The 13,750-nt window shown below is 39.9% G+C and overlaps 1 protein-coding gene across 10 annotated transcripts in view; it reads left to right on the top strand.

Annotated features, from left to right (window-relative positions):
• Positions 1-13,750, top strand: part of ZNF148 (zinc finger protein 148) — a 163,675-nt gene that overhangs the window by 43,102 nt on the left and 106,823 nt on the right. For 2 of the 10 annotated variants that reach the window (XM_042998901.1, XM_042998900.1), the window contains exon 1: positions 76-249. The exons of 7 other annotated variants lie outside the window; for them this stretch is intronic. The gene's annotated coding sequence lies outside the window, so the exon portion shown is untranslated. Of the gene's footprint in view, positions 1-75; positions 250-455; positions 1,141-13,750 lie in introns of those variants that run through there. One more of the 10 variants, XM_007098286.3, reaches the window with a different exon arrangement.

Here is a 13,750-nt window from a genome sequence, read left to right as displayed (position 1 = left end):
GCGACCGCGGCGGCGCTCTAGCCGCGGCATGTCTGCGTCTCGACTGCTCTGGGAGGAGGAAGAGAAGGAGGAAGAGGAGGAGGAGGAGGGGGAGGAAGAGGAGAAAGGCGCAGGGGTGGGAGCTGTTGCTGAAGCTGCCACAGCAAAAGTTCTCTCCCCTCCCCCCTTCCCCTTCTCTCAAGGCCTCTAGGAGGGTTGGAGCTGCCGCCGCCTGCAGTCGGTGACCGCGCGACTCGGCGCCCGCCCGCGGTAAAGCGCTGGGCCTGGCAGGCCCGGGCCCTGGGGAGGGTGGGGGAGGGGGAAGCGACGGCGCGCGGGGGTAGCGCGCGGCGGTAACGGCCTGACCCCGGAGGGGGGGGGGAGCGAGCCGTGGCGAGGCTTGGGGTGGCCTGGGGAGCGGCCGAGGCCGAGCGAAGCGCAGGAGCTGGCTGGGGGACGGGAGGAAGCAGGGCGCGGATGGTGGGTTGGGGGGTTGAGAAAGGATAATGACGGGGGTGGCGGAGGCGAGAAGGCGGCCTCCGAGGCCTGAGGCGGGTGTCAGAGGTAGGGAAGGAGGTGGGAGGTTTGCAGGGGGAGGCCGGAGGGTGCTGGGTGTGGGTGTGAAAAGGCTAGAGAGACACCAGGTCTCTGTCCGTCGTGCCTGGTGCAGTGCTTTATGCACCGCAGGCCTCAGTCAGTGTTGCTGCCGGAGTGTTCTTTGGGAGAAGGGAAGGGAAGGGAAGGGCAGGGGTTGGAGAAAAGGGAATCCTTGCGGGAAACATAGTGGGAGTGTGTTCAGGGAGAGCGGCCGGAGGGAAAGATGCCGGATAGGTGGAGGAATGCAGAGGGTGCCCGTGGAGGAGTATCCAGGAGTCCGGAGGGTGTTCATTGTGCAGATACATTAGGTATTTCGTTATGGAAAGAACTGAAGCGTTTCTAAGGAAAGGAAAGAACGGATACAAGGAGTTTCCGCGAATAGAAAGGATAGCGTTCGAAGCCAGAGGAAGTGCTAAATACTAGACACTATGAAGAGAATGCATGATAGAATAGACAGATGTAGTAGAATTAATAAATGTTGGCCCAAGGACTAAAGAGTTATTCCAGATGGGCCGGGATGGCCTAGTTCTGAACCTGTTTGGGCTCTTCTGTAGATGACATCTGGTAAGTGTGGGTCCCGCAGTGGTTGGGGGTCACTGAGAATTAGACCTTAGCCTGTAGTTTGATCTGAGACCTTTTAAACCTGCACCAGTGAATATTAGAATCTCTGAAACAGACGGTAAAAAAAACGCCTGGCCTCCAGGGATTCCCTAGGCCGTGAGTTTAGATTTTAGCAAATTTAAAGTACTGTCATTTACTAGAGTCAGGGTGAACACTAATGCCGGAATGGAAATTACTGGACTTGGCGGTTTTCTTCTTCACTGCCCAGCTTATCTGGTCCAGGAGAACTGATGCCATATTATTCACCCCAGGGTTATAATTAATGGTGGGTGGGGGGAGTCCATGCACAGTGGCCTTTCTTTGGAGATTCCATTTGGAGCTCAAATTAGCCTGACTGGATTGGTTCCATAACTCTGGAGCTGGTGGGAGACTTTTTGCTATTCATGGTTCCTGAATGTATACTCTCACCGAGGCATTGTGGTATTGAAGAAAATGCATCAGTCTGCAAAGTATGGGCCTGCAGAATGGAGGATCTAGAATATCTGTTTTGGTCTTAGGTTGCAAGGAGGTCAGGACTGGTTGGGTTGAGGTTTAGGGGAACCTGAAGAGACTAGATGATTCTAGAGCCAAATTAGAGGGAATATTAGCATTTTCATATCAGGAAATGAACCAAGGCCTATTGGATTTCTCTAGCTCCCACCAGACTGGATTTCCAAGAGGGAAATCTAGGCTAGAACCGTACTCTTAAGATTTGCCTGAAAATTATTCACTTTTTATTGTTAAGAAAGACTGTACACATAACATTGTAATATTAATTCAGATGAAGAGAGGGTAGTATGAAATATCTTTTTATGGAAGTAGAGGGTGGAGGGATTGATGGGGAAGAAGTTTGGGAGAGGGATGGGAAAATTCAGTCTTTTATTCGTTTAGCAAATATATCTAAGGAGAATGAGAATTTAGCATTAGAGATGAGAGGGGCTTTTATTAAAAAAAAATTTTTAATGGAAATAAGCCAGGATTACTTTTTTTAAATTTGGAAAACTTTTTATGTCAGTATATTTAAATTTACTTTTTTCAAGGGCTTCAGTATATTACATCGTAGGATGTACCCATTTTTATTGTCATCACAGAATGAGAGGGTCTGTTTTCTTTCCCCTCACCTGCACTGTATATTATCATTTCTTTTAATTTTTGTAACTTTAATGGACTTAAATATAGTATGTCATCATTATTTTTCCCCCTTTTAAATTGTATGGAATTATACATGTACATAATTAAAAAGTAAAATTGTCCTGAGAGAGCTTATAATGAAAAGCTCACAAGGGTGAGCCCTCGTCTCACCTGTCCATCACAATCCCACTTTCCAGAGGCTACTACTTGTAAGCATTAATTTTTGTAGTTCGTATCATGCTCTTCTTCAGGTCTCCAAGTAATATACATGTACTGTAATTTCTTGATTGATTAAAATGACATTATGAAGGAGTTGAAAGACCTCTGTGAATGAAAAGGATTCGTGTCGCTGATATTATCCCCTTTCTCCTCCTTTCAAACCTTTGATAGTTATTATTTTAGCTTTTTTATTAACTGTATATCTTTAAATAATATGCTTAAATAGAAAGCATTTAAAATTATACTGGAAATAGACTGGGTGAGAAGGTAAAGGGAAGTTTGATGGATGGATCTGTAAGAAAAACTAGGTTGTAAGAGACATCTTTGCAGCAAAAGGGTTGCTGGTTTGTGATGAGGAAGAGTTGCTTGGCAATGATAGTTATTCATCTTGGAATTAGTTATCAGGTCAACTGTGCAGTGTTCTTTGACAGTCTTCTGGAGAGTTTAGAGTGAGGACTCTGGGAATGGATTAAATGACTCCTTATTGTTCTTTCCAGGCTTCTATGGCAATTCTTATAAGAGTTTTTAGGAAGGAGTGAATCGGTGTGGATAATGTGTTTCTTTTTTTGTGGAGGGAGGGAGGGATGGGGAAGTGTGATCGCAGGGGGAAGAGGATGAAGGTCAGGGTATGATGGAGGTGGTGGTAATTTTGTGGGAGGCTGAAGAAAGGGTAAAGAATTCTGAGGACATTTGGATATAGTGGATGTGAAGGGGATTTAAAATTATAGTGGTGAGATAGATTTGTGGCAGTTACAAGGAAATATGCATATTTAAGTCACTAATATGGTGGAAATATGGTGGGAAAAAGTATGCTGCTTATATATTAGGATAGATTAATAAAATATTGGGTTTTTGAAATTTGTATATGGGGCTTAACATCACCAAGTTAGTATGATGGATATGGAAAGAATAGAAAGAACTTGCTCCCCTTTTCGGAAGTCTTGTTTAAGTAACATTACCTCTTGAGAATCTTTGAGTAAGGAAGCATTCACATGTAGATTATATACTGCTAAATCTTGTGTTTGCTTATGGGAATTATTCTCTCTTTGTTTTGCAGAGGGTGGCTAGATCTTAATCTTTGGGGAAACTCAGAACAGTTTAAGTGCTTAGTAAATAACCTGTTGAACGACTGATAGAAAGTAGTGTTCACTGTCGTGATAATAGTGGGACTGTGTGAAATTGCTGAACACCATGGGAGTATTGTAGACTAAATTGTGTGTTTAGAGAGTGAGGGATAAAACGGATATCTGATTGGTGAAGCCTTTAGATTTAAGGGAAGAAGACAGAATGGATTAGAATGTGACTAGAACAATCCTGCAAAAACATTGAAGGGGTGGACCAAAGTTTCTGTTCTAATCTGAGGCTAGTTTAATCTGAATAAATTTTAAATCTGGAGTTGGTGGCTGATTTAATTTCTATTTTCTTACTTCAGATCTAAATGACTAGAGATTTTTTAGCTGTTTTAAGAATCTGATTTAATTCATTTTGGTATGGTAATAAAAAAGTGTTAGGTGCAATTTCTTGCCTCAAGGAATTTATAGTATTTATATTCATTTACGGGGAGAAGGACAGTTGTGAAGTAATTTAGTAATAGTGTAAGATTTCAGAAAGTTGATTTTTTAAAACAAGTATCAGCAGTATACCTCCAGGGGTACCTGGGTGGCTCAGTCGTTTGAGCATCCAACTCTTGATTTTCGGTTTAGGTCATGATCCCAGGGTCATGGGATTGAGCCCTGAGCGTGGAGCCTACTTAAGATTCTCTCTCTTAAAAAAAAAAACCAAAAAAAAAAAACGTATACCTCCAGGTGAGAATTTTTGTATTTTGGTAGTCGTTTTCAGTAGTAGAGTTCAGAACTTTTTTGGATCACCTTTTCTGAATTCCCTTCTGAGCCTCTAGCACATTCTATACAATTTATCTAATTATTAAGTACCTATTGTGTGCTCTGGGGGGATGGAGCTTTTAAAGGTGGGTTAAACATGGTCCCTATCCTCAGAGTTCATAATCCCTTTAGAAGGGCACAGTTACAAACAATATGAGGCATAATGTTATTCTGAATAGCCTTATTGGTGACAAACCTTTTTAGTTTGAAAGATTTGATTTTTAGAAATGCTGAAAATATGTTGATAACAAAGAGAGTGAATAAAGAATAGTTTTGGTTTAAATTCGGTTAGTCACAGATATAGGAATGATTTTTGTGGTTGACTTATTAACTGAGTTACTTTGGAAAATACTCCCAGTGAGGAAGTCAAAAATACTTTGAAGAGTGGTGATAACTTCACTTGGAGGTAGTTGAACACTAGATGTTAGCTAAGTGCATGAACTGGTTGGATGGATGGAGTGAATAAATGAGTAAGTGGTAGCCTCCCAAGGTAACTACTTTAAAGAGGACCTCATTGATTTTAATATGTAAATAAATTCTGGCTAAATTTGTTAATAAACACTTTCATTACTGGGAACAAGATGGTTTATGATTAAGCTCGCAAATGAGTTTTATGGATAGTGAATGCTGTAGGAGTTCAGGGAATGGAGAAATGAATATTGGCTAAGGTTTGGGGAAAGGATTTAAGTGTACCATACTTTAGCTAGATATTTGAAAGGATTCCTTAGGGATCTCAGGAGAGGAACTAAATTGCTCCAGATTTCTCTTGCAGCCCTAGAATGAACCTAGAGTCTGAATCTATTTTTGTCTTAATGCTTTCTGCCTATTTCATTTTAGCTACTCCTACTGGTTTGTTCCTTTTCAAATTCTTTGCTGGGTAGATTTTGAGCTCCCTGGAACAACGGGGAGGGGGGAATCTGTTTCCATCTATGTCTAGTGTAACTTTTAGTTTTTCCTTTTATGAGCCTGTACCCCACAAATTACTTGGTCTCTGTGAGTGAAGAGCATGAGTCAACTTGGCTCTGCTATCCTGGCATTTTCCTGCATGCTTTTCTCAAAGCTGCTTTCTGAATTACAGAATAGAATAGACAGAATTGAGGGCATATGTCTAGTAGACACATGCTTGTTGAATAAATGAATGAATGAGAAAGTATCAGATAATTTAGAAGATCTAAATGATCTATTTCTGTTTGTTTCAATTCATTACGTGCCTTTTTTCTTTTTCTTTCTTTCTCTCTCACTCTCTTTTTCTTTTTTTTATGTTTACTTATTTTTGAGAGAGAGTTGGGGACAGAGGATCCAAAGTGGTCTTTCTGCTGATGGCAGTGAGCCCGATGCAGGGTTCAAACTCATGAACCGTAAAATCATGACCTGTGCTGAAGCTGGATGTTTAACAGACTGAGCCACCCAGGCACCCCTACCTGCCCTTTTTCTACAAAGGATTTTATGGGGGCTGACAGAAATATGTACACTGTAAATGAATTGAAATAATTGAGGAGGTCTAGCTGAAGAGAAAATGAAAGAATCTGTTTAAAGATCATAAGGTCTATTATTATGAATGCTAGAGAACTAGGAATAAAGTGGAAGACAACCAGATGGAGAAGGAAAGGTTATCCTACAGAAAGTATGATTCTGAAAGAAGGAAAACATGATTGATATATGATAGGTTGTGTTTAGAGGACAGCAAGAGAAGATTGAAGGTGTAGAGGATTACTCGAAATGGTTATTTTGGGGAGGAAGATTGTAAGACAATTTGAAGGATAAGAGTAAACAAGTTTAGAATGTAGCAGAAATTATTTATGATGTGGATTTATAACTGAGGTTTCAGAAAGTGGTGGGGTGCATTCTCTTTAGTCAACAGATAATGAACATTTGTTACATGCAAAAGCATTGTTAGAGGAGTCAGGAATAAATCCTTTGGGATTTATATTCTAGTAGTGGAGCTGAACTTATGCACAAATAACTACATCATGACCAATGTATCATAAGAAAAACCAAATGTTACTGAAGTTAAAAGGGAAGAAAAAATATTTGGGGGAAAATCTGGGACTACCCTTAATGGCATGCAAGCGGCATTTTAGTTAGTTTTTGAAGGGATGGATAGGATTCTGGCTGATAGAAATGAATGGAAAGAGAGCATTCCAATCTGAGGTATTAGCAAAAGCAAAGACTCGGAGTTGAGAAGCCATGGATATGTGGGGAATAGTGAGTTTTTAATTTTTTTTTTTAACTGACCCACAGTAAGAAATACATGTCACATCCTCACCTGATATATGCATGTGTGAATGTTTGTGTGTATGTATAAAACAAAAAGCTTCAATAACCATAACCTTTACATGTTGGATGCACTCATGTGTTTTCCATTCTATTCTGTTTGGCTAAGAAAAAAAGATGTCTGTCACTCATAAACTAATTTTGTGACTAAATAGTTGATCACAGCTTCTAGTTTGGAACACGGAGTTCATGAATAGGGCATAATATGATAAAAGGTAGGAAGAGTCAGTGGGGTTGAGTAGAAAATGGATGGCCTTGAAAGCTAAGCTAAATAGTTTGTATTTGACATGATGTAGTGTTGTGCTGAGGAAGCAAAACAGAAGCTAGGTTTTAGTCTTGGACCTTCTGTTTACCTGTGCTATGATTATGGAGAGAATTACTTCCTTTCTGAGACTCCGTTTTCCCATCAAGAAATTTTTAATTCTTAACACCTTTTGGCAAGGGTTGTGGTGAAGATTTGAGGATGAAAATATATTAGCATAGGATTAAAGTATGTTAATGTATCATTAATGTATAGCTTCTGAACTTTTCTGAGTAGAGAATGGAAGCAAAGACTGTATATTAATACCTTAACCTGCTGATAGCTATACTTGGCAGGATAGATTGGTGGCAATGTGATGGTAGAGTAAGATTGGGGGAGAGAAACTCAGTTATGAGGCCACTGGAGAAACTTAAGAAGGGCTTGAATTAGTTTGATAGCAGGATTAGAAATGAGGGGGTAGGATGTGATTGGATGGTGAGAGGAGGGGAGGATGACTGGGAATTTAGAGCTGTGGTAAGATTCAAAAGGCAACAGCTGAAACGAACACATGTTGGGGTAGTTCACTGGGGGTACATTAGAATAGGTAGTTACAGTTTCTTGCATATAGTGGGTCCTCAATTATTTGTTTAATGATTAAATATGTAAATTGGGGAATTTGAATTCCAAGTAGAGACAGTCATGGTGGATAGGTTTGAGAAAGAGGGGTGAGATTGAAGGGTGCTTTTGAAGGACTGCCAGAATTTCTTCAGGGAATATTTTTGTATACTTACTGTGTTCAAGATTCTGTGGTAGGCAATGTGAAGGACCCATGTTTATATATGATGGAGTTCATTTTCTTCAGGAGTTTGACCAGGGATAGAAATGTCCCTGTCTGTCTATGACTGTCTATGACAGAAGTACTGTGGCTGATTTGACTTTGTGGAGGAGTTGGTGTGCAAATTAGGCCTTGAAGTATAAATATGGTTATAGTAGGCAAGATAGTGAGGATTGGTATTCCAAGAAGAGAGAGTGTGATACGAGTAACAGAAAAGTTCTGGATGTGCTTAGGGGTTCATGGTCTAGATTAGCTAGGGATCATCTTATGAATGGAGGGAAATAAGGCTGTAAAGTAGAAGAAACATCTAAAAATCTAGACTAAACAGGTTTTTTAAAAAGATAAAGTGCTCAAATCTTAAGGTTACAGGTCAATGAATTTTTGTAGGTAGACATTTCCAACACTCCAGAAGACTCCTTCATTTGTCACTCCAAGTTGATGTCTCCTCAACCAAAAGTAACTACAGTGACCCTTGAACAACATGGGTTTGAACTGTGCAGATCCACTTATAAGTGGAATTTTTTTGATAATTATGGTACAGTACTGTGTTTTTATGATTTTCTTAATAACCTTTTCTTTAGCTTACTTTATTATAAAAATGCAGTATATATTACATCTAATCTACAAAATATGTGTTAATCTACAGTGTGCTATTAGTAAGGCTTCTGGTCAACAGTAGGCTACTGGTAGTTAAGTTTTTGGGAGTCAAAAGTTATACCCAGATTTTCGACCATGGGGTGAGAGGGAGGTTGGATTCCCCAGCCTCTGTGTTGTTCAGGGGTCAGCTGTACTATTCTGATCTTTATTGTAACAGAGTAGTTTGTTTTGGAATTTCTTATTGGTGGAATCATACATCCGTGTCTGGTTTCTCATGCTTAACATATGTCTGTGAGATTCATCCATGATGCGTATAGCAGTAGTTTATTCTTTTTCATTGCTCTGTGGGATTCCATTATGAACATATCACAGTGTATTTATTCATTTCATGATTGTTGGACTGTTGGCTAGTTTCTATTTTTTGGAAATCTAAGGACTTTTTTTTTAGAGTTTATATATTTTGAGAAGAGTGAGCACAAGCAGGGGAGGGGCAGAGAGAGGGAGAGAGAATTCCAATCAGGCTTCACACTGTCAGCGCAAAGTCCTACACAGGGCTTGATCCCACGACCCTGGGATCATGACCTGAGCCGAAATCAAGAGCTGGATGCCCAACTGACTGAGCCACCCAGTCACCCCTGGAAGTCTAAGGACTTTTAATTTGACTCAGTATGCAGTGGGGGAACCATTGATGATTTTTGACTGGGGAAATGAGGTGATTTAAGAATAAAAATATGGTGACCTGTTTTTGTTTTGTTTTTGCAATGAAGAGAGAACCTAGTGATTAGGAGACAAAGTCAGAAGGCTCTGACAAAAGTGTGAAGTGTTGAGAGTCTAAGTTGTGATGGTGTTAGTGGTAATCAAAGAAAAGAGATATACAGAAGAAATACTTGAAAGAAAGAATTGAAGGGTTTGACGGCAAATGGGCTTTTGGGAAACTGGAGGAAAAGAAAAAGAAAAGGGAAACTTTGGGGCTTTTCTTGGGTAACTGAGAATGGTAGTGCCATTAACAAAAATTATTGGATCAGTTAACAGAACTGTTTTGGTGGGGAAGAATAATTACTTTCATTTTAAGATACATGGCCAGTGTGTGAAGCACCAAATGGAATTATGCAAGGAGAATTATTTAGCTAGAGTTAGAAATACTGGATTCAGCTGAGGAGGTCCAATAGAGATTTGGGAATATGTACCTAGAGTTGATAATTGAAGCTGCTAATTCTGGATTTGGTAGGGTGCTAATGGCATGAAATTTTTGTACTGATAATTGAGGTGTTAATTGAAGCAGTAATTGAAGAGTCTAGTTAAAAAAATCATTATATATTCCAGTTCCTAAGGAATAAATTAGATTGTAGCAGAGGGTGATGGTTTAAAGATTATTTTTGGGAGCTGGGGGAAGATATCCATATGAGGAATGAAAATGTAGAAGCAGTATTAAGGGATGAGATCCTGAAGGGAGTGGAGAGAGAATGGTAGAAAGCTCCAGGATAGAACTGGAGAAAATACCCACTATTTGGGCTGAGAAGAGGACCAGTGGTCATTGGAGATAGAAGCAGCAACTGGAGAGACCACAGTAGAATCCTGCTGTACAGTGACATAACCCAGAGGAGGTAGTTCAAGTGTCATTGCCAAAGAGAGGATAAGGACTTGGGTGGGGGGGTCATATGATTTGGTACATGGAATTGTTTTTATTTTGGTCTTCAGGAGAGCAGTTCAGAGACCAGAGTGCATGAGGGTAAAGGACTGAGTAGGTTGGGAGAATATGGAAACATTGAATGTAGGAATTGTATTAAGAAGTTTATTTTAAGAAGGAGGAACAGCTCTTTTTCCAAAACTGGAGGCAAGAAGTAGCAGATGGATGAAGATACAGCATTTTAGAAGCTGTAAAGAGGATTTCATTACAGGTGGAGAAGGTGTGATTTGAGGGAATTTTATGGAAGTTATCGAGTATTTGATGGGATTATAGACTTAAATATGAAAAGACTTGGAATTAGTCAATGACATAGAGAGTTGTATTTAGAATAAATCAGTTGTGGAAGATTTCATAGCTTTCTGGTGGTACTTAACACCCAGTGTGTGGGTGTGAAGAAAACAGATGGTGAAGATTGTTTGTCATTAGGGAGGTGCATGGTGAATATAATAGAAGGTCATGATGTTCTAGAGAGGGCAGTATTAAATGGCTGATGGACAGATTTCAGTTGTGTGGGGAGACAAGTGAAGCCAAAGGGACGTAAAGAGCAGGTGTAGAAGTATAAAATAAAGTCGTGGTTTAAAAAAAAAAAAAGGGAGGTCTCTGAATTTACAATCCTTGTGGTACAGCACTTCCAGTTGATGACCTATTTTCATTATATATGTGTGAGTGGCTGAAGTGCAGCTGAAGGTTTTAGGAGTTGAGGAAGGTCAGGGTGTAGAAAGTACTTCAGCATCATTGTTGAAGTTACTGAGAATAATTGCTGAATGTGGGACAAAGTAGAATTGGTCTTTGGGGAAGGAAGATGGGAGTGTATTCTGGAGCTTGGTAGACGTTGCAAGTGGAATGGTTTAAGTAAGTAGTGTAAACTGCAAAGAGATATTTTAGTGATAGGAGTGGCCCTTGGGAGCAAGAAGCAGTTGGTCTTTTAGCAAGCTGAAGGAGTAGAAGAGTGGATAGTTAAGTCAGGAGAGAAGCAGGTTGTTCAGAAAAAGCCAAGCTTGAGATAAGATGCAGAGGTGGTCACAACAATCCAGGCAAGAGATGATAATATCTGACTTGTGGTGTGGGGATGGAGATAAATAGATTTGTTACATTCACCAGTTCTTTAAATTTCTTTAGAAATAAATTATACTTGCAAAATCGTAGCCTTTCATGTGCAAGGGAAAAAAAGGTAAGGTGGAGGTACACTAATATGAAAGGCAAAAGACACAGGGTAGTTTGTTGACAGTAGAACATGGATAAATTGATAGAAGCTAGTAAATGGGTAGAACAGAAATGAATGAGGAGATTGGGCTTGGCCTGAATCTGAATAAGATGAAAAGGAGAGTAAGTCTGTTGCAGCAGAGAAAATAGGGGGAAAACATAACTCTATCTAGGAAATAATGCCAGGAGCCTGTTCTTTCTTTGTGCATATAAGGACAGTCCTTGCCACCCATGATCTTATAAAGATAATAGTGCATATGCGCGAGTATTTTTAAAAATAGCATAATAATAGAGGTATTGAGATCTTTTGAACTCTACTTGAGTTCCTCAAAACCGTATCAGTCTTTGTTTGCAGAAACTGTGTGGTGATAATTTGTATAGATAGAGAGGTTCAGGTAAAAAGTAGAAAGAATGGGTGGATATTAGGAAGGAGACATCCTAAGCCGTCTAAAATGGCCTCTATAGTTTTGTTGTTGTTGTTGTTGCTGTTGTTGTTGTTTTGTCTATAGTGACTTTTATCTCCAAATTTCTTATTGTTCTTAGGGTGGCTGCTTTGTATCTATATAGATGAGAAAATATCTATATAGAGATGAGCCCCAGAAATATAGTTCTAAATACATACACTGTCTTGTTTGTAGTTATTTATTATTTATTGAAGATGTCTAAAGGAGCTATATTGCCAACTCCAAAACCAAAATATAGTTTAACATTACTACTTATTTATTTATTTATTATTTATTTTAAGATTTTATTTATTTTTGAGAGAGTGAGCGTGTCAACAGGTGGCGGGCAGAGAGGGAAAGAGAGAGAGAATCCCAAGCAGGCTTCGGGCTGTGCGAGCAGAGCCCGACACAGGGTTCAGTCCCACAAATCATGACCTGAGCTGAGAAATCAGGAGTTGGATGCTTAACTGAATGAACCACCAGGTTCCCCTTTTGATTTTTTTGTTTGTTTGTTTGTTTTTAATCTCAGTGCTTGAAACCTTCATCATCTTCCATTGGTGATACTTAAGACGTAGACCAGGCCTCTAATGCTTTGGCTTTGCTCTCAAACTTTTGCTTGTCCAGTTCTGCAGTTGTATTCATTTTTGTCAGTCTTTATTGTCTGTCAATTTTTCCTTTGTATTATCAAAGGCTTGACTCTCAGGTGCTTACCTGACTGTGGTTTTTGAGATTCTCTCTCAGTGCCTTGCTGTGGTCCTGGAAGCTGATATTTTAAACTATTACCAGTCCAGTGCTGGTATCCTTCAGACCCTTTGTATTTGCATTACATTCCTTACATGATTAATTCACATGGTCATCCTCTGAACAAAGAATACTTTCTGATCTTCCCTGTTTAGAGCAGGGTTTTTTTTTTTTTTTTTTTAACGTTTATTTATTTTTGAGACAGAGAGAGACAGAGCATGAATGGGGGAGGGTCAGAGAGAGAGGGAGACACAGAATGTGAAACAGGCTCCAGGCTCTGAGCAGTCAGCACAGAGCCCAACGCGGGGCTCGAACTCACGGACTGCGAGATTGTGACCTGAGCCGAAGTCGGACGCTCAACCGACTAAGCCACCCAGGCGCCCCTAGAGCAGGGTTTTTGATGTTACTCCATGTTTCAGAGAGAGCATATTTAGTGGCAGTGAGAAGAATATGACAAGACATAAAATAGGCATTATTGGTGTTTGACCCAGGTGCAGCTTTGCTTCAGGATTACTTCCAGAATGCAGCCCCAGGTCATTCATTAGTTTCCCACCCTCCCTTCTACATTTAGTCAGTCACCAAACTTAATAATGAAGGACCTGTGGAGACCCAGAGCTTTAAAAAGGCCTAACAGGGTTCAGGGAGGTCATTTTGCCCATCTCACTTTTCTGCTGTAAGCTGCCTGATTTGGTCTAGAGTTGTTTCCAGGACATACCTCAGACATAGCTAGGCCTTGGCAAGTGGGTGGTGTGGGTTAGACTGATTGATGGTGGACATCTTAAGGAAGGTGTTGGGCATTACTGTAGTGGAAACAGAGAATGTTTAATGGTAATTATATTAATTTAACAGATAAGTGACTTTACAAGATAGGGGTTGGATACCTGAAAATCTTGGTTGGCTTAAGGAGTTTTCCTTGTAAATTTGAGAAAAGCCCATTTATAATGGCTAGAATGAAATACATACTTGATGTTTTGCAGGGTCCCATATATGTGTGTTTGTCAACATGTACACATTTAATGACACATACTGTGTTAATTTGAATAGGCTCTATAATTAGAGTCTTTAGGGAAATGGGCATGGTAGTCTTGAGTTATGAGTGATTCCAGTGAATCAGTAGAGAATATTTGGAAAGATCATTGTCAAATTATTGGGGGTGTGCTTGGGAAATGAATTTTTTAGTGACTGTGGTGGCCATTCTGGAATAGGTTCACAAAATTTGAGGGCAATTTGGGGCAAATTTGTGTGTTAAGTTGGAGAGTGTTAGTTTGGAGGAAATGAGGGAACACAAAATGCAGTTTTGAGAAAGGTGAGTTGATTTGGTGG

Source organism: Panthera tigris, chromosome C2 (genome assembly GCF_018350195.1).
Source record: "Panthera tigris isolate Pti1 chromosome C2, P.tigris_Pti1_mat1.1, whole genome shotgun sequence".
Lineage (NCBI taxonomy): Eukaryota > Metazoa > Chordata > Mammalia > Carnivora > Felidae > Panthera > Panthera tigris.
The sequence above is the reverse complement of the archived record's forward strand: the minus strand, read 5'-3'. Positions and strand labels throughout refer to the sequence as shown.